We start from the raw sequence: 19,018 nt of genomic DNA on the forward strand, positions 1-19,018 counted from the left end.
TGTTTGCTAATCCGCAAGAAATGGTGGGAAATTCATGGCCGACATAAGCGATTCACTTCCGACTCAGAAAAAGTCGGTCCATAAGGGTCAAAAGACACGAAAAAATCAGGGTAATGGGGAGGATGACCACCAATCCACCAGAGAGGAAGGGGTGATCGACAATGAGAGAAGAGGGTAAGCGCTAAAGAAATCCAGCGCGGGAATAATTAGGTGCGGGTGAGTGACCCCCCGGGTTCAGCCCAGGTGTTAGAAGGAGAAAATTGGGTACTTACAACAGCTGCACGGGCGACTGACGGCGGTGGGAGTGATCCGGTATGGTGTGACAGGAAGGACGGTCCGATGACCTTCGCCGTCCCCTCCGTTGGCTGGAATGACCCCTGGAAACTATCCTCAGACAAGTGCCGCGCAGCGACACTCACTGTGCAGGAAACAGGCCGAAGAATTCGACGACTTGGATAGTTGGAACTGATTGACACTTGCAGTGCGAGTATCCAATTAAATCGACCACGCTGCAAATCTTTTCCTACAAGTTTACATATCACAGACTCTATTCTTCCGCAAAAATACACAGCAGTCTAACTCCTGTTAGTATAATGTCTCTTGAACAGCCGAAGTATGGTCGATAGGTAGTAACTATAGCTGATGGACTAGAAATATCAGTGGCTCACTTTAATGTGGCGGCACTTTGTAGACTGGTGAATATCTCCTAAAGTCTTCCCTCCAGAGGCAGCAAAGTGGTTGTGTATAAGAACGTGTCAACTGGAGGAATGCTCGGAGTCTTATGCCAGTGCTGGATGGACCGACACTTGCGTCTAGCTCATTAGGATGAAAAGGAGAGGTAAGTCGTCGTGAATACTGGTGAAGGTAAAAATCGGAAGGGATGGGATGCCACCCCTTTTACCAACGGACTTCGATGACCACCGCGAAACGGACCAGTTTGCCCACTCCCCCCTGCGCCGATATAGAGGCATCGTGAGTACCCCCCTCCAGCCAATCCCGTCCTCAGCTATTTCCTCCCGACCCAAAAGACACCACACCATCACCTATTGCAAAGGCAATGACTGCGCAGGAAAAGCCAATAGGAAGACCACATCGGAGTGCCCAGAAAGAAGAAGAGAAAAAACATGCGCATGGAAAATATGTGCGCGAAAAAATCAGACGCCATTTACTCCTTCAATTTTTCCAGCACTCCCCCAGAGACCCCCCACCAACATGGATATGCTTTAAAAAAACCTCCAAATATTTCCTTCTCACTCCACAGAGCCGAGCGTGCGTGTGAATATTTCTTCGGACCCATAACGCCGATGCATATAGGTCCCCCGGCTTTTTTGCATACGTCCTCCCACCCTAAGGGATCCCAGGCTTTGGGTCTTTCGTCCCCTAAGCCTCCACCGGTGTCCACCTGCATCCGATGAAGGCACGTACGTGTGGTGAGGCGAACAAGGCGAGGGTACGGGACGAGGATGGCAGAGGAGGGATGTGGGGGGGGGGCTTAATCATATGCATGCAAAAGAGTGTCCATCATTTATCTTCGCCCCTTAAAACCCTTCACTTTTTTCTGCCGCCGCCCAGACCTTTTCCCTCTCTCTATCTCCTTCTCCACCCTTCCTTGCAACGCGTAAGCATACGCTCTGACCAAACTGGCAGCACTTCCCTCTCCAAGGGAACGATACCAGGACTTAGCTCCGCGGGATGGGAGAGGTTCCGGGAAAAAAAATATCCAGCGAGGGTACCGCATGGTCACCGCCTGGGCCCATTCCGATTTACGTAAGAGTAAAAAAATAATAATACCCCGAGAGGTCTCCTCTATTTTTCCTGCTTGGACATCCCCCTGCTTCATCTCCCTCATCCCATCTGGTATTTTTTCTTCTCTCCCACCATCCTTTTCTACAAGTTTTCTCTTTCCTCCTCCTACCTTTCATTTCCCATCACTAAGTACCGTCCCACCCTCCGTCTTTTTAGTTTCCTTAACACGCCTCTAGCGATTGTTATGTCCGGTGATTACCAGGTCCCCTCCCCCTTGCATTGACCAAGTTTTTTATCTATACCGCCTCCATCTCGTCCATGCCTACAACCCTCCATAGACTCGTTCTCGTTCTCCTTCTCCCATTGGCTGCCGTTTTTCGAGTGGACGCTCTGCTCCTTCCAGTGACCTCCGCCTCTAGGATTTACAAAATAGATCAAGAGGATGAGTTCCCTGGGAGAGGATCATTGCGATTGGTTGAGGCGTTCAGTGGTCCCACAGCTTCATTGGTGAAGACAAATTTTCCCTTTCATCATAGATTCAGTCTAACGTAAGAGCGTACCTTTCCCCAAGTTGCTCCTAAGGTAACGGGTACTTCACATTTGTATAAAAGCTTGTATAAGTGCTTGTTCTGAAGCGATTAGTAATAATAGAATTATGATATAGAACTCCAAGGTTTTTTAAAAAAAATATAATAATCCTCACAATAATATTGAATCAAACCTCTGTCCATTCACATAAACAGAGTCCAAACAGGAAAACTTTCAAGTTGGTAGGTTCAGTTGAGGTATATTTTAAAGTTACCATAACTTATACAGCATTATGCATATTATACCAATTGATTTTTAAGTCAATTTTTCATTTTTATTTTGATTTCTTTAAGCTATTTTATAAAGGTTACTAGGATTATTAGATAATTAGTATTGGACATAAAACGACACCTGAAAGAGGAAATTTAAAGTTTTGTTTAAACATTGATGCAGATATTTTGTGTATAAAGGCAGGGATGTACTCACTTTCTGAGGGTGTAACCGTTTTTATCAATCAATATAATGATTAGGCAATTTATGACTAATAAGAGAATGTGATTCGACCATGGAACTAACTATTCTATGGTTATCAATTAACGTACATATTATAAGATTAATGTGAGCTTAAAAAACGGTAGGCTTCTATGAATTATAATGATGAAATATTATCTATATTTTAAATTCGTCAAAAATAGCACTGAGGTATTGCTTACTAATTCAGATTTAAGCCATCAAGCCTTACAGTCAATATTAAAGTCATGGATTTCAATTCTGGTCTTTGAGGCCGGAAGGTGAGAGTAGATTGGAAGCTTCTGAAATGTGGGTCTGGCGAATAACAGAGAAAATAAGAATAACCGAGAGAAAGACAAACTGTGAAGTTTGAAATATGGTAGGCAAAAGGGAGAATTCCGCAAAAAACGGAGAAAGTGGGTGGAGAAAACATTGATAAATAGAGGAATGTTAAAGGTAATGGCAGAAGGAAGAAATTTTGATAAGCGGGTTAGAGGAAGAAAGGAAGTAGGCTTTTAGAGTGTACGAGGTGTGCTCAAAAAGGGTAATTTCGTAATTTCGCATAATGCATATTGCGCCATGAGTTCTTGCTACTCAACTACTTACAAGTTCAACGCCGTTTGCATAAATCAATTCGAAAAAAACACCCTTATGTGTGTGGCGAAACAAGTTATGACTTTTGCACCACGAGATAACGAATCAGCTCACACTGCTCACTGATTGTTCGTGAATGTATGGCCAAAAACAGCAATGTGACGATTTTGTTATTTCACATTGTGGATAGTACACTGTGAGTTCTTGCCACAAGTATAAAAGATCAATTAGAAGTATTTACAAGTTCAACGCCGCTTGCGTGAAGCGACACGAAAAGAACACATTTTTTTTGGTGAAACAATTCATGGCTTTTGCACCAGGAGATAATGCACCTGCTGACACTTCTCCATGCTTGTTCGTGAATTTTTTGCCAAAAACTACACTGTGATGACGCTCAAGCCACCATTTGCCAGATGTGGCCCCGTGTGACTTCTTTCTATTCCCAAAAATTGAGAGAACCCTATCAGTCGTTATACAAGCAGAGATAGAATTAAAAGTTCATCGCTGAGAAAGCTAAAAGATAAACCTAAAATCGAGTTCCAGAAGAGTTTCGAGGATTAGAAAAAAAAGAAGGCATAAGTGGATATCTAATGGAATTACTTCGAAGGGGATAACATTTATGAGGATAAATAAATAAAATTCTTTCCATAAAATCGAATTCCCGTTATTTATTTATGCGAGTAAATAAAGAGTCATTTTCTTCAACCAATTCAGTAAAGCCATCTAAGAAACTGCAGAAAATACCGCGGCCATTAGCTTAAGAACACTCAGTTTATTGGGGGAAATGTGATTCTCAGAAATGTGGTCAAGGAGAAATTCGCTACACAGAGACCTCATTGCAATAAAAACAAGTATGAGCATAATTCATTCTCACTTTACCAGATTTAGATCCAATGCGTAACTTAATGGATACCATTTTCTGTGATTCTGCCTTGAAGCCATAATGCAAAATTTTTTCTTTGACGGCACGACAAAAACGTACTGTCCCTTTTATCCTTATATATATATATATATATATATATATATATATATATATATATATATATATATATATATATATATATATATATATTTGTATATATATATTTGTATAGATATACTCACCAACCCCTCCAAGGAAGTGGACAACGTACTAATCTATGGGATAACCCACTCCGATGTCCGGTGAGTAAATATTCCGAATGTGCAAGCTTTTTCCGAGTTTTTGAAAAATCGGATGATTTGGTGGTAGCGTTAAGGAAACTTTAACGTCTTAACATTTACTCAGAATAAAATATAAGAACCCTCAAAACATTAAATATCTATGCCCTAAACACCGCCTGAAATTGTCCATGTTGAAACTGCTGTTAATTAGAACTGAACTTAGCCGGCATTGAAATGACTTTGCATCACTTTTCGGTATATCTATCCGTTAAGCGGTAGGAAGTAAGTACGAAGATTGCAATTTTGGTGATAGCTTGCTTTCGCGGAAAATGAAACACTCGTTCATTGGCATTTACCCTATCTCTTACCTACGCGTGCATTTTTAATCTTTAGAAAAACGTTTACATAGTTTATAGTCCCTAAATGGATTGACTGAAAACATATTAAATTTAAAACCAAGAACAAGAAGCAGCTATGGATAATGAAGCTATCTCTAGTTTATTTCATTATAAATGTTCGTATAAGTATTTAATTTGTCATTGATCATGGTGTGAATAAAGTTTTTTCTTCTGGTTTTGGCACACCTTACGGTGCTTAAATTTTCATTTCTTACCAATGCTAATGCCCCTTACAAAGTTGGCTGCAGCTAGCAATGAATTACACGGGGCATCGCAGAGGTTCAATATGCGTCAACATTTATTTACACACAGTCACAGATTCGAGGGATTCATGTTGACGTTGATGACGCACGGTAACATCGACTTTCCTCTTGGAAGTTCCTGAGTGGACGCCTGGTTCGGCGGCAAAGATTAATTAGCATTCCAAATTCCTCCTTATTACGTGGATAAGGTTTCAAGTGCATTGCGCCTCCCTAAGGAGAGGGTGCTTGAATTCAACGACTCCTCTGATGGATTTCAATGGGAGCAGAGTAGTTTCCTCTCGGGTTGCTCGCCAAAATTCCTCCACCTCCACCATCCTCTCTGCCCAATTACCCTCACGTCCAAACTGTTATCGGCAGTTAGGCGCGAGTGCACTCCTTCTACGAATAAAAAAACACAGATACACAGGTAAAAATAATGCATTTTCAGCGTTTCAAATTGAGATCACGTTCATGCGTCCTGAAAGAATAAACCTCGGCATGGCGGAACTCCTACGTCTACATTTGCACTTCCGGCGGTAACCCACACTAAGCAGAAGTATCAAAGAATTGCGCACATAAACGATGTAAATCTAGTGCCCTTTTGCACCATCTTGATTGGTTTCACATTGTTGTGAGTCACTTCTACGAGTCACCTCTCTCGTATTTTAACATTCCTCCGAGAAGAAATACTAAGCACCTGAAAACTAAGCACCTCAAACTTCATGACTTTAAGGTGCTTAGTAATGCCATAAAGTTAATGAATGCTTCTATAAAACTTCTATCCTCATAATTCAATTTATACAAAAATAATTTTTATAATAGGCTAACACTCACGTAAGGATGACTGAGGAGATAAATGACCATCATCCACGATTTTCAGTCTCGCTATGAAATATCTCTATACCTAGACTTTAATTTTTAGTTTTCATTTCCGTCCATATAATCTACTCCATTCTTCTCCACACCCATACCTCAAACGACTCCATGCTCTGCCTAATCTCTTGCCTCCACGATCAGGTTTCCAAGTAATACAAAACTATGTCCAATATTTAGGTTTTCACTAGCCTTCTCTCAAAAACTTTACTTAGCGTGCCTGTCATCAACAGTCGCTTCTTTGAGAAGCCTTCTTCACTTAACGATATTCTTCTTTCTACTCTGCCCAACCTCCTCCAAAACATTTCACAAATTGTAAACTGCCCCAGCTGTTCCAGCATACAAGGTCTGGAAGTCTCAGGAAAGGCTGAAGACTGGTGGCAGTTGGATTTTTTTTGTGCTGATCGTTCGTTTGCGAAACCTCTATAACGTGACCTCGTAACGCTCAGTAATGAACCGGTCATTGAATTAGCGCTACGCCGTCAAATTTTGCGTTAAACTGGGAAAAGCCGGGAAAGAGACTCATGATATGCTCAATTTAGCCTATGGTGATAACGCCAGGAGTAGATCAGACGTTTTTGAGTGGCACAAGTTGTTTCGGGAGGACAGAGAAGATGTTGAAGACGCAGAACTGTCAGGAAGCCCTTAGATCTCAAAAAAGACGAAACTCTTGCATTAGTGAAGGCTCTGTTGGACAGTGATCGCATATTAAGTATTCGCATAGTTTCTGATGAAATGGGCATCCCTAAAATTGATGTGCATAGACTTGTGACCAAAAACATGGGCATGAGAAAGGGTAAGGTGTGTGCGAAGTTGGTGCTGCGAGTATTCTCGGACTAACAAAAGGAAACTCGCACGCTCATCTGCCTTGAGCTTCTCGACCATGTGAATGAGGATCCAAATTTTTTAGACAATTCCCCACCCAGACTTCTTTCCTCTTCCCCCGTCTGAACTCCGTGCTTAAAGGACGTCCCCACGGCTCGGTGGAAACGTTACAATAGGCCGTGACGAGGAAGTTTAGCAGTATTCTGGGTGCCGCCTTCCAGAAGGCGTAAGAGGCGTGAAAAAGCGGCTGTCAGCGGTGTGTGGACGCAAAAGGGTGCTACTTCGAAGACTTTTGAGTAAATGTATCAATTTTGGCAAAAAAATGTTTTATAATCAACTGAGTCCGAACACTTTTGGGACAGACCTTGTATTGTGTTTCATTTTATCATGCCCAATACTTGTGCCAAAATTTTGGCTTTGGTAGGAGAAAATATTTCATTTTGTCACTTTCGATTCATTGCAACTAATTATTTATTATACGCGGAACAAATAACAAGTATTTAGGGCATATAATAATAAGACGTTGGGGTTGGATTGAAAATGATAATGCCCTCTATGGCTTACTGAGATTACGATTAGCTATGTTTTTGCATCACTACTGTAGAAGGGTGTTCTTGGAAAATTTGCTATTGTCTAAGGTTGCTCTTTCCAACGTAAGCGAAGTCAATAAAATTATTGCATTTCGAATTAAAAGGGATTGCGAATCTTAAACTTTTAATTCATGGAAAGATAATTCATGAATAAATGAATTTCCCTGTCGTCGTTTCCGTAGTGTAGTGGTTATCACGTCCGCCTCACACGCGGAAGGTCCCAGGTTCGATCCCTGGCGGAAACATATTTATTTTACGGAACATATTTTTACAGCTCCATGGGGCACACGGTGCCACGGTGCTCAATTTAACATCAAAAATTGTCAGTCCTGGAATACGACCCAAGACATTTGGACTAATATTATCATTGAATGAAGTCTAAACGCTCATAACCTGTTAATATCGTTAACATTATTTGCATAAGAATTCTCAGTGGAGAACTTTATTGTAACAGTTCCAACTGTATGGACGATTTATGATGATGATACGTTTTCATAAATTGATTATTCTCCTCCTCATTATCAAAGAGGTTGATTATTGGACGTTTTATGAAAATAACCAGGGATGGGAATTGGATGTATATGAATAAAAATATAGCTGCATAATAAAGATAGAGCCTTCAGTCTCAGTTGATTTTTAAACATAAATTCCCTTAAATTAATTCATGAACTGGATGTATTTTATTTAATACATGAATTCATCACTAGTCACATATGGTAGAAAATACGGCGGTGAAATAGAGAAATAATACTGTCGGTTTTTATTGCATATACTCACGAAATTTCATTAATGAAAAGTTCGGAATACCTGTATTGTTAGAAATGAAGTTCGAAGGGACTTTTCCTCAGCCTTCAAAAGACTATAATTTATTAATATGTAAATTCCTTGACTTAACGAAATGCTGATTGGTATTTCTATTTTCACAATGAATGAAATTTTCATCTACCCAGAAGATGTAAACTTGAGACGTGGTCATGGTTCTCTGCCTCAAATATATCAGTGTCAAATTTATAACAGTCCCTTGCTTGAATGAAACTTCGATTTCATCACCATGAAACAGGTTTCATATAAATTTTGTGGCCTAATTTCCATTAAACTGACACTGGTTTCAATAATTTGAGGACTTTTTATTCCCTTATGCCTCATTGGGATGCGAAATCGAATAATAAACATACCAAAATTGCTGATTGGTCGTCACCCTGAGTGAATGATTCTTAATCTGCTGGCGTATTAGGCGAGGAAGTCACACCTCCTCACAGGTCACCTCACGATACCCCTGATCCTCAAGAGGGTCGGAGTTCGTTCGTACCCACATTCGGGAGGGTGGCTCGGCCGTAGAGAGGGGTTGGGTAAAGGGTAGAAGGGGAAGGGGATGAGATTAGGGAGAGTTATGTGAGGGGAAGATTTGTAATGCGGGCAGGACGGCAGGCGAGTGCGGTGTGGGTTGGGGGTCCTCAGGGAGGGAAGGGAAGGTCTTCCGGTGTAGACCAACCCTGGGGGGGGGGGGGGGGGAGAGTTCGGTTACGAAGGGTTGACGGAGGGACGAGCGGGATTGTGGAAAGTGGACAGTATCCTGTCGATCTGCGGGTGTCAAATTGTTCAATTTATTCGGTATCGAGATTTCAAGGATCTTGAGCACAGTTCGCATAGTCAAGTTTGTTGCCACCCAATATATTCAACGACCCTAGTAAAAGAAACGTGTATGCAACTGGTGTAGTATCCAAGACGATTGTGTAAATGTGGATCTTTAGATGTAGATTTGAACTTTTTTATTTTTATTCACTTTTCATCCAAGTTTCGAAAATTTTTTGGGTGCATGGCACTTTCGATATTGTGCTTTACTGCGTTACCTACGGCCGTTAAGAAGGTGAACAAATAACACAGAGTCGTACTATTTTTCGATGACTAAATGGCTAAGAAAATGTAATGTCACAAAAAAAATTAAAAACAAAATCTACCACCCGGAAATAAATTTAAAAGAAATAGACTAGTAGCAATGGTAGATTTTAAATGAGTCGTGGAATAAGCAAAATAAACATATACGAATAATATAAAATGAACTATATACTAGATGTGAATGATTCTTATAAAATATAAATACCCCCATCGCCGGGTTCCCATCAGCTATACTTGAACGGAAATATTTCCTTCTGCTAAAGCCAAATTGTGACAAAAGTATTAAGCACGGTTAGATGAAACCGTATAAGCTGAAATAGGAGGGACAGTTCACCTATTTGTGCAGTATTTTTGAGGCGGGTAGGTGGAGTAGTAGATTGACATAATAACATTGCCAAAAACATCCGAATTAAGAATATTTTTAATAAAATATAGATGGACCGCATGGGTGGGATAGCTCTAAAATATTATAATGCTGTCAGGAAAATAAAGTTTCCACCAGGGATCGAACCTGTTAGTATAATGTCTCTTGATCAGCCGAAGCATGGTCGAGAGGTAGTGACTATAGCTGATGGACTTGAAATATCAGTGGCTCACTTTAATGTGGCGGCACTTTGTAGACTGGGATCGAACCTGGGACCTTCCGCGCGTGAGGCGGACGTGATAACCACTACACCATGGAAACATATAAATATTATTGAATGATTACTTATTAATGAATTTGGTATTATCTAAGGTCCATAATTCCTTTTAATTCTATATCCAATTATTATATTGACCTCGCCTAAGTTGGAAAGACCACTCTTTAACAATGGTAATATTTAAATGGGCATTCCATCTTTCAATGAACACCCTTCTATGCAGTAGGGTGATGCAAAAGCATGCCTAATTGTAATCTCATTTAGCACTATATGTCCTATACAATTTTAATTTGATCTGCGTATAGTAAATTATTAATTGCAATGAATTGAAAGTGGTCCAATGAAATCTTTTCTCCGACCAGAGCCTGAAGTTCAACATAGTAATGAGAATGGTTGGATGAAACACTATCAGCTAAAACAAGTGGGACCGTTCACATATTTGCGAAGTGTTTCGGAGGAGGCTGGGCAAAGTAGAAAGAAGTATACCGTTAAGTGAAGAAGGTTTCTCTAAAAAGCAGAAGTTGACGACAGGCACTTAAAGTAAAGTCATTAAGAAAAGACTAGTGAAAATGTAAATGTGAACATAGTTTTGATTGACTCTTAAACTTGGTTGTTGAGGGAAGACGATAAGCATGTGTAGAATTGAGGCGTTTGAAGTTTGGTTCTGGAGAATGAAGAAAATAAAATGGGCGAAAATGAAAACTAACAATGAAGATCATTCCTTGAAGGTGTATAAGAGAGGATTTTTGTGAAAACTAGCAGGAAGGCAGGATAAGTGAATTTAGGATTATTTCGCAACAATTGGATTCTTAAACTGCATCTTATATAGAGCAGAACGCTGGAAAAGCGAGGAAGAGAGGATAGATAAGGCATTTTAAATGGAATTAACGAAAATAGAAAGTATAAAGAACAAAATAACGAGTTACTGTAATACTATACGAGTTTATTACAGGGTTAAAGGGTATTTTGTGTTGTGTTAATCAGGGCTTAGAAGTACAGTAGTGAGTAGTCGAAAGCCTACCCTAACCCGGTAGACTGTTGCTAATAATATAAAGATGAAACCGACGAATGTTTTGCTTTGAAATATAACGAAGCCTTTAAGACATTTCAAAGTCCTTCAATCTATCCAAACGTATAAAAAGTAGTAATTAATGCGAGTGACAACAATTTTAGAACAACAACAACAACAAATTCAGCATACAATATTTAATGCTTCAAATATTGCATTTAAGCGCCAACCCAATTACCCGGGGAGAATCAGTGATTGGTAAGAATGTTCATGGGAGTGCATATATTAGAAAAGAAGGCAGTTCGGACCACATATAGTATCCGGCTGCTACGCTCGATTGCCCTACGTTCCTAGGAAATATGCAGTAATAGGAAGAGATAATATTTTGCCTTTATAATAACCGCCATATTCAAACACCTCTGGGTTGACATGCAGCGAATGACAACTTTTAGACAAAATCACTGGATTTCGTATCATAGATTATACACTGGATATTGCAACTAAAGTCACTAACCAATAAGTGAAACTGAAATATAGACGAAATCTCTTTTGTAATACTTAATCATCAAAAGACGTAAAGGACCTTCCAAATACAGATCACTAGCATCTTACGTTACTGAGTCCTAATGCCGATAGTTAAGCGAGCGATAGGATCCCAAACAATTTCTTAGTAGGGACAATTTTGATCGAAGTTCCACGCGGCTGGGCATTAGGCGACCCCGGAAAGTCCACTCGAATTGGGAATGGCTTTGCGGTGGACTGATCAACCAATGACCACACCCCAGCGTCCTACTTTCTTTGAAAGTTTCAATTTGACTTTTGGCAATCAACGGCTTTATCATCGGTTTCCGTGGTGTAGTGGTTATCACATCCGCCTAACACGCGGAAGGTCCCAGGTTCGATCCCTGGCGGAAACAGTTTTTTTGCATCGGGTCCATTTGTTGATATGGATTAATCCATCGAGTCGTAGATATCTTGAAATAAATTATTTTTTCCATACAGATAGATGCTCGAAAAATTAACCATTACGAAAATATAGTTGTCAAACCCAACTAAAAGTCCGAAGATTGTGAAACAAATTGCAACTTAAAATTAGATCATTCAATATACTGCAAACTGATGCTAAATATTGCATAAAAAATTATGATAAGTATATTTGTTAGCACACTGCAATGGACATTAAATTACATTGTCAATTACTCGGCTAATCGTGTCGATTGAAAAATTAAAGTCGATATGTATCAATTATTAGCCAAAGAGTTAAAAAAAATAAACTGTTTATAGTTTGGACGGGAAAATTATAATTTTTTTTAATTCCAAAGAATAGCCAAAAAGAATTTAAGACTGGGTAACCGTCAGAACAATAGCCATGTTTCCCTTTATCCTTGTCCATTGTACTAATATGCGCAGATATTTGAGCCACTGGTATCATTTTTAAGTTAGAAATCTGTCCGCACTGTCTGAATCCATTTATTTCTTGGATCAAATCTCCTTGATAAATTTGGGTATCCATTAATTTTTACTTTGATTGGGTGTAGTTACTAATTTGGAATAATCCATGTAATCAAAAACAGATTTAACCAATAGCTAATGATATAAGTAATTTCGGCGCATAAATAATTACCAAATACCTGCAACTTATTTGCGTAGCACGTAATATATCTAAACGATATTCACTTGATATATTGTAATCAAGGCAATGAAGTACGGAAACCATCTCTATCTTAAAGTAATAGTTAGTTTTTCAAATTGACGTACGAGACGGAACGAGAAATTTCTATCACAACATCAAGAACTAACCGTTCTCATCGTTGTGGACGCTAAGACAAGAATTTGAATTTATTTATGTATACATGTAGTAATTGTCAATTAGAATATAGGCCAAATAGTAACATTATTTCTAGTGGCAACAAATTTCTTTCTAAAAAAATAAATTTACTTTAAACCTCGATTTTTGAAAGAATAAAAGTTAAGGCTCCTAGCCAAAATCGGACAACGGCACTGCATAGTACCTTACTTACTTGTGTAGTGTTAGTTCATTATTACGTCCAATAACTCATTTTGAGCAATAGTAGAATTTTCATTACCCATCAGAATTTTAAATTACATGTGTAACATAGAAACATTCTCCATATAATATTTAAGAATATGTTTGGGAAGTACAGCTATAAGTCCGTTTCACCAACACATTTCCATAAAACCTAAACATAGCTCATGCTCATATCCCAAGTTAGAAACAAGAATAAAAAATTTGTTTCCGCCCGGGCTCGAACCGAGGACCTTCCGCGTGTAAAGCGGACGTGATAACCACTACACTACGGAAACTGTTGTTAAGATAATTATGAAATACAATCAATGGCGGCAGCGTTACGACTCAGTTGGCCGAATCTCGCGGGCAATGCTTACGTATTTAGATAACCCACGAGTCGCAAAAGATGTCGCAAAACAGAGCTCCCCCCTGGGGAGAAACTATATAGAGCGTTCCCTAGGGACGAGAGGTCAGTCGGTTGCGGTCAGGAAAGACCAAGTTTACGCAGTAGGGCAGATGCAATCCTTATTTTAGTCTGACATTGATCCTGAGAAATGTCGTTAATAAACGGAATGCTTTAAACAAAATGGTCACCCAGCAATACTGCAAATCATAATACTATGAAGGTAATCATACAGAACCACAAAGTATAATAGCACATCCCTGAAGAGGAGATTGTTACATTTTTAATCATGATCCCTGGACCAACGCTTTCGTATGATAAACATTTTTCTTTATAAATAATTTAAAAAATATTCCCTCGACTTTAAAAAAATTTGTTTGGAGCTTTTGTATCAACACGGATGAGACTGGTTTCGAATAGCTTGTGTGCATAGCTTATAAAGTAATACATATTCTAGTGTTATCACACCATAAAAACGTGACGTGTTCAATGCCTCTTTTGTATTGCTAGCCATTTCCCAAGGTAACGCGCTTCAAAAGTAGGAGCCATTTTTCCGATCTCTTGTTTGACGCCAAATGTGGTACATGTTTCTCCTCGGTTTAAACTAACTGGTGACCTTTCCACAATTTTGGTATGAGTCCTGAACACACAGAGTTATTTATTACCTCATCTTCCACCAAATGCTCAAGAGTCAGAATTGACTACATCATTTATTATGTTAGGAAATGAGTCTTATAATTTGTTCCGTAAATACAAATGGGTTCTTATTTCATTAAAGATGTAACCTAGGAACATTAAAGTATTATTACTATTGTCACCAAATAAATGCAAAGAGAACATGTAATTAACTTTACCTATAATATGTATTTTTAATTTCGTTATGCTATCGTAGTAGGAATATTTAAGTTCCTAACAGATCCATCAATTACATAGGCAAAGCAATAATATTTGTTTTTTTTTAATTAAGCTTCAGTTATCCAACTAAAATATTATTTCATAAGTGAGGATTTAATTAAGTGTTAAATTTTTAAGTTAACCTAAGCCAAATTTATCGGGAGAACCCCAAGTCGCTACTTATATCGTAAAATTTTAATAGCGCAATTTAAATACAAAATGTGCATGACTTACGAAAGAATATTCTTGCTAGGGATCGAACGTAAAATCTTCTGCAAGTCAAACGGGCATTCAATGAACTTATGTTTTTTTCTTTAAAGAGAAGAATTATTCCGAAATTAATCAGACATAAATAATGTGATAAAAAGGACAAGAGGTAAAATACGAATCAGGATTTCATTTTTCTGTTATTCTTAATCGAGTCATCTGTAACTACTGGTAAGTAAGCAATGAGATTTTTCATACCTTTGGAGTCAGAATTCGAATAAAGACTGCAGGCTGGCGAGAAACTGCTCGCAAAAATCCATTGCAGGCGGATTGGGCGTATGATGAACTGACCACACCCTCCACGCTCCACTTTATTTGAAAGTTTAAATTTGTTCTTTGGCGAATCAAAGTGCGAATAACATGTTTCCGTGGTGTAGTGGTTATCACATCCGCCTAACACGCGGAAGGTCCCAGGTTCGATCCCTGGCGGAAACATTTTTTTTTTATATTTAAGGCGGAGGTAAGACAATGTTACTGGGTGAATTTATATTTTGAGCTTTTCAAAAGTGTTTTACATGCATTCATGTACATAGCTGTTTTGTATCCCATACATCTACATGCAGGTATGTAACAAAAGTGCTTTGCAATATTTCAATCATTGAAATATTGGTGAATACTTACCCATGGAAGCTTATGAGATTCACGTTAATCGGACAATTCAAATGGCAGTTTAAAATAATTAACTGAACTATGTGGTAAAGACAGAATACAACATTTATAATATTGATTCTGCGACTGAGTGCCACAACGATTGCATCCTCAATTCTTTTCCTTCATTAATAATGAACAATATTTCTTAAAAACATATTCACACTACACTACGAATCAGGCTACAAGAGATAACTTATTTGCTAATTTTGCATAATGTGGAACATTAATCGAAAATTCGACTTGAGGATGGTGTTATTGATTTAATTTTTCAATGAATTTCCTATTTTTCAAAACATACACAATTATTAGTTTCATTCATTAACCTAACAACGGCTTTATCGTACCTTTTGTGGTTAGTACAGCTTGTGTACATTCTTTAGGGACATTTAGCATTTCATCTAACCATGATTTTCGCACTTTATGGATTCATTCATTGCAGAAATTAATACATCACTAACAAGATATAATTGCATATAAGCGTATAATAATCGTGACTGCTCTTGCTAACTTTTAAAGAATGCAGCTAATCAAAGGTTTCATTGGAAGGATTTTGACAGTTATTTAACTAACTAACACATTATCCCCATATTGATATGTAATATACCTAAACAGTACGAGTATTCACAATTTTCTAGTATGCCTCAAAGATTAATTGCTTACAATTGTGTTAAATGGAGTAAATGTTTGTCTCGTGTTGGTGAGTAGTACGGCGTAGTATTAAAATAGCATGCAAGCTTTAGACGAGTTTAAATAGAACGTCCTAGGTTTAGCAACTATGTAATTGTTGGTATGCCTAGTGAAAGGTACTCCCACACAACTGGTTTAATAAAAATTATATTATTTTCGAAGGCCAACGAAACTATTTCTTCGTAACTCCATTTTTAAAATGACAATAGAATATTTGATGGAAAGTATTGAGGTTGTTTTCCATCGAGCAACAAAACTCAAGCTTCCTCTTACAATAGATTGCATCAGTCTAAGATATTCTAAATTAATCGGTAGAAATATTTGATAAAAATTCAATATTTTCTAATCACTTGTGAAAATATTCAGCAGCAACAAATCCTCTTTCAAGTTATTCTTAAATAAATGCTCATTGGAAGAAAAAGGATAAACGAAAGCACTTCGACCCGGATTCAAACTGCCATCTGTACATTCGACGGAAGTAATACAATGCATTACGTAAACGGTCATTATGGTATTATATGGTTAATGGTTCCATTTCTAGAAGAATTGCAAACTAAGGCATCCCATAATTCCACATTGGTTGCCAGTTATGATGGTGATGACAAAATTCTTCTGTTTTCAGAACGGTGTGTGCTTAGCGCATAGAGAGTCGGAAGTGATTTTTTTTATCAAACTTTTTCTTTCGCATTTTTAGTGACGGGATGGAAAATATGAGAATTGGAACACTATCCTTGCTAATTTATCCCTAAATCGGTGGAATGCCATCTGGGAGAAACGTATTTTAACACCACTCCTGATTTAATCTATTATAAGCATGTAACACGTGAAAGAGAGAACGTGTTGAGAAAAGAACATGGTATGTGACACACTTGATAAGTGGATAAAAGTGTTATGAGGCATCAATCGTGCAGGGGTGACTTTCAGGTGTGACCGCGTGCGGGACACCGTATGATACAGTATTTATCTCGGTTTGCGGTGATCCTAGGAGCTAATGAAAACAATGTGGCGGTATTATTCTTCCGCAAATAATAAATTTTAAGTCGGACCCTCCTGATTTGAAATCTTCCGCAGTCGCGAATTGAATTTTTCTAGACCGGGCTACATTTACCTGCTTAAATAATTCCCTTGAGACAACTTTAAGAAGCGTTCCCCTACCTTAATACCACTTCTCTAAAAAATGGAATTGACAACACTCATTTTTTTTATTCAAATTTAACTAAAGAATTTACGTTTTAATGTAGAAGCATAAAAATATGAAGCAAATTTTTACAATATATTTATGTACACGCATTGTATTTATGAATTAAATGTGACATTTTACTTGGTATTTTTATCTTTTCACATTTTCATTTAGCTTTTACGTATATGTTATGGATGCCCATTACTCACTTATCCCTCAAATCGTCTCCTGTACTTTGCGGGTGAAAACTTATAAAGGGAGTAGAACTCCAAGTGTAGTCGAGAAATTTAATCATAACTCAGTAGTTGGTTTATTAGTAGTATTCTACGGGATCAGTGCGCACCCATTGGGCGAATCACCACGATACTCCTAAACTCAAACTAACAAACCGCAAACTTTCCTTAAGCCTTTAACTCGTTCTTTAGCTCTTATACATACTCTCTACCTCCCTTAATTCTTTGTTTCTCCAGTATTCTGCCCTCTATTATCATCTTCAGCATCCCATCGCCTATCAGTATTTCATGCCAACAGTCTAGGAAAACTAATTTAGTATTTTGGCGAGAACATTTTTCCCTTTCGGGTCTCCAATTCAGTTACATTCTAGTGCAGTCGCCTTCTTCCCCTACAACCGCGTCTCTTACTATTCGCCGCCTGGTCGTGTCAGGCACGCGCGCTCGTCCACATGTACGACCGCTCGCACAAATAATTACTGTCAGCAATTTGGAGGAGACACAGCAAAATGAATCGCCCGCGCTGTTACACTCTTACGATGTTTTGCCGCATTTAGGTGGGTGCCTACCTTACTGCTTCGGTCATTTGACGGCTTTCGATCGATTCTTCTCGCTTTCTCCACCCACCCGGCGCTCACTTTCTCTTCCCTCCTTCACGTAAAAACGATTTCTTCCTCGTAGAACGATACAGGGGAGAACGAGGAGGACTCGAGGGTGATGAATCCCGCTTCATCATTCTTGAAATGTTTTTAATTTTCTTTTCTTGCGCCTGAGAGAAATTCCACGTTGGTACGCTTCGATTTGTATCTCGGTGTTAAAGAGCCGCTCGTAAAAGTTTTTAAGTCCTCCGCGTGCCATTCCGTGACAGCAACCTCACGGGCAGTTGTCGGTAACTGATAATTTCCGAAAAACATTGAAGTCATAAAGAATAACGTGAAAGATGAAGTTATGCGAGCAATATCTTACACTCGCGAACGTAAATGGTTACGATGCGCTGGCGTTCTTGCTGATATGACGCAATGGAAATTTTTTTCGCGAGCTTGAATAGAAGGCATATTGTGTGCCATTCCATTGCGGTTTTCAACTAGACTTCAGTTATTAAAAGTGTCACATCGCTCGTGGTTGCTCTCTGATATCGAGTGCTTTCTCTTTCAACTATACGAAAGTGATGCATGAAAAATGCACAGTGGGAAAATATTTTTTCCGCAACAGTGGAGGGCGGAAATGCTCGCAGCATGCTGACTAACACTTTAAATATTGTATTAGCATGTCGCATGGTTCATCTATAAACTACGTTATAAAACTTTTACCAGTTTCAAACCCCATTTCCGCTATCGTACACAACGTGATATTGGTCCCTTACCCTCCGCAACAGATCTTTTGCAACTTGTTCAAAAAGTTTCGTGTTTTTCCCTAATTTGACCTCGGTCATGTACTAAATAAAGCCCTAGTTTATTATTAATCTGGTGGTCACGTGTTTCTCTGATATTTGCCCCCAGCCTCTCCGGGAATAATATTTGTGCATTTTATAATGTCAATGGTTTATATTTACAGGTATGTTCCGTAATAAAGTTACCCAGTTGGTTAGCTAAAGCTATTAGTTAGTTAGATAAAGCTATTAGTTAGATTCCAATGGAGCATACACTACTGTAAAAATGGCATTTGACTAATATCAAATGTTT

The 19,018-nt window shown here is 38.6% G+C and overlaps 4 non-coding genes across 4 annotated transcripts; 3 read left to right on the top strand and 1 right to left on the bottom strand.

The window, feature by feature from the left end:
• Positions 1-7,621: 7,621 nt before the first annotated feature.
• On the top strand, positions 7,622-7,694 carry TRNAV-CAC (transfer RNA valine (anticodon CAC)). The gene has a single exon. It is a non-coding gene; the product is annotated as a tRNA-Val (tRNA).
• Positions 7,695-11,839: 4,145 nt separating this feature from the next.
• Positions 11,840-11,912, top strand: TRNAV-AAC (transfer RNA valine (anticodon AAC)). Its single transcript has one exon. It is a non-coding gene; the product is annotated as a tRNA-Val (tRNA).
• Positions 11,913-13,247: 1,335 nt separating this feature from the next.
• Positions 13,248-13,320, bottom strand: TRNAV-UAC (transfer RNA valine (anticodon UAC)). Its single transcript has one exon. It is a non-coding gene; the product is annotated as a tRNA-Val (tRNA).
• A 1,630-nt stretch (positions 13,321-14,950) lies between these two features.
• TRNAV-AAC (transfer RNA valine (anticodon AAC)) lies at positions 14,951-15,023 on the top strand. Its single transcript has one exon. It is a non-coding gene; the product is annotated as a tRNA-Val (tRNA).
• The last annotated feature ends 3,995 nt before the right edge of the window (positions 15,024-19,018 follow it).

Source organism: Hetaerina americana, unplaced genomic scaffold, assembly GCF_022747635.1.
Source record: "Hetaerina americana unplaced genomic scaffold, ioHetAmer1.1.p SCAF_11, whole genome shotgun sequence".
Lineage (NCBI taxonomy): Eukaryota > Metazoa > Arthropoda > Insecta > Odonata > Calopterygidae > Hetaerina > Hetaerina americana.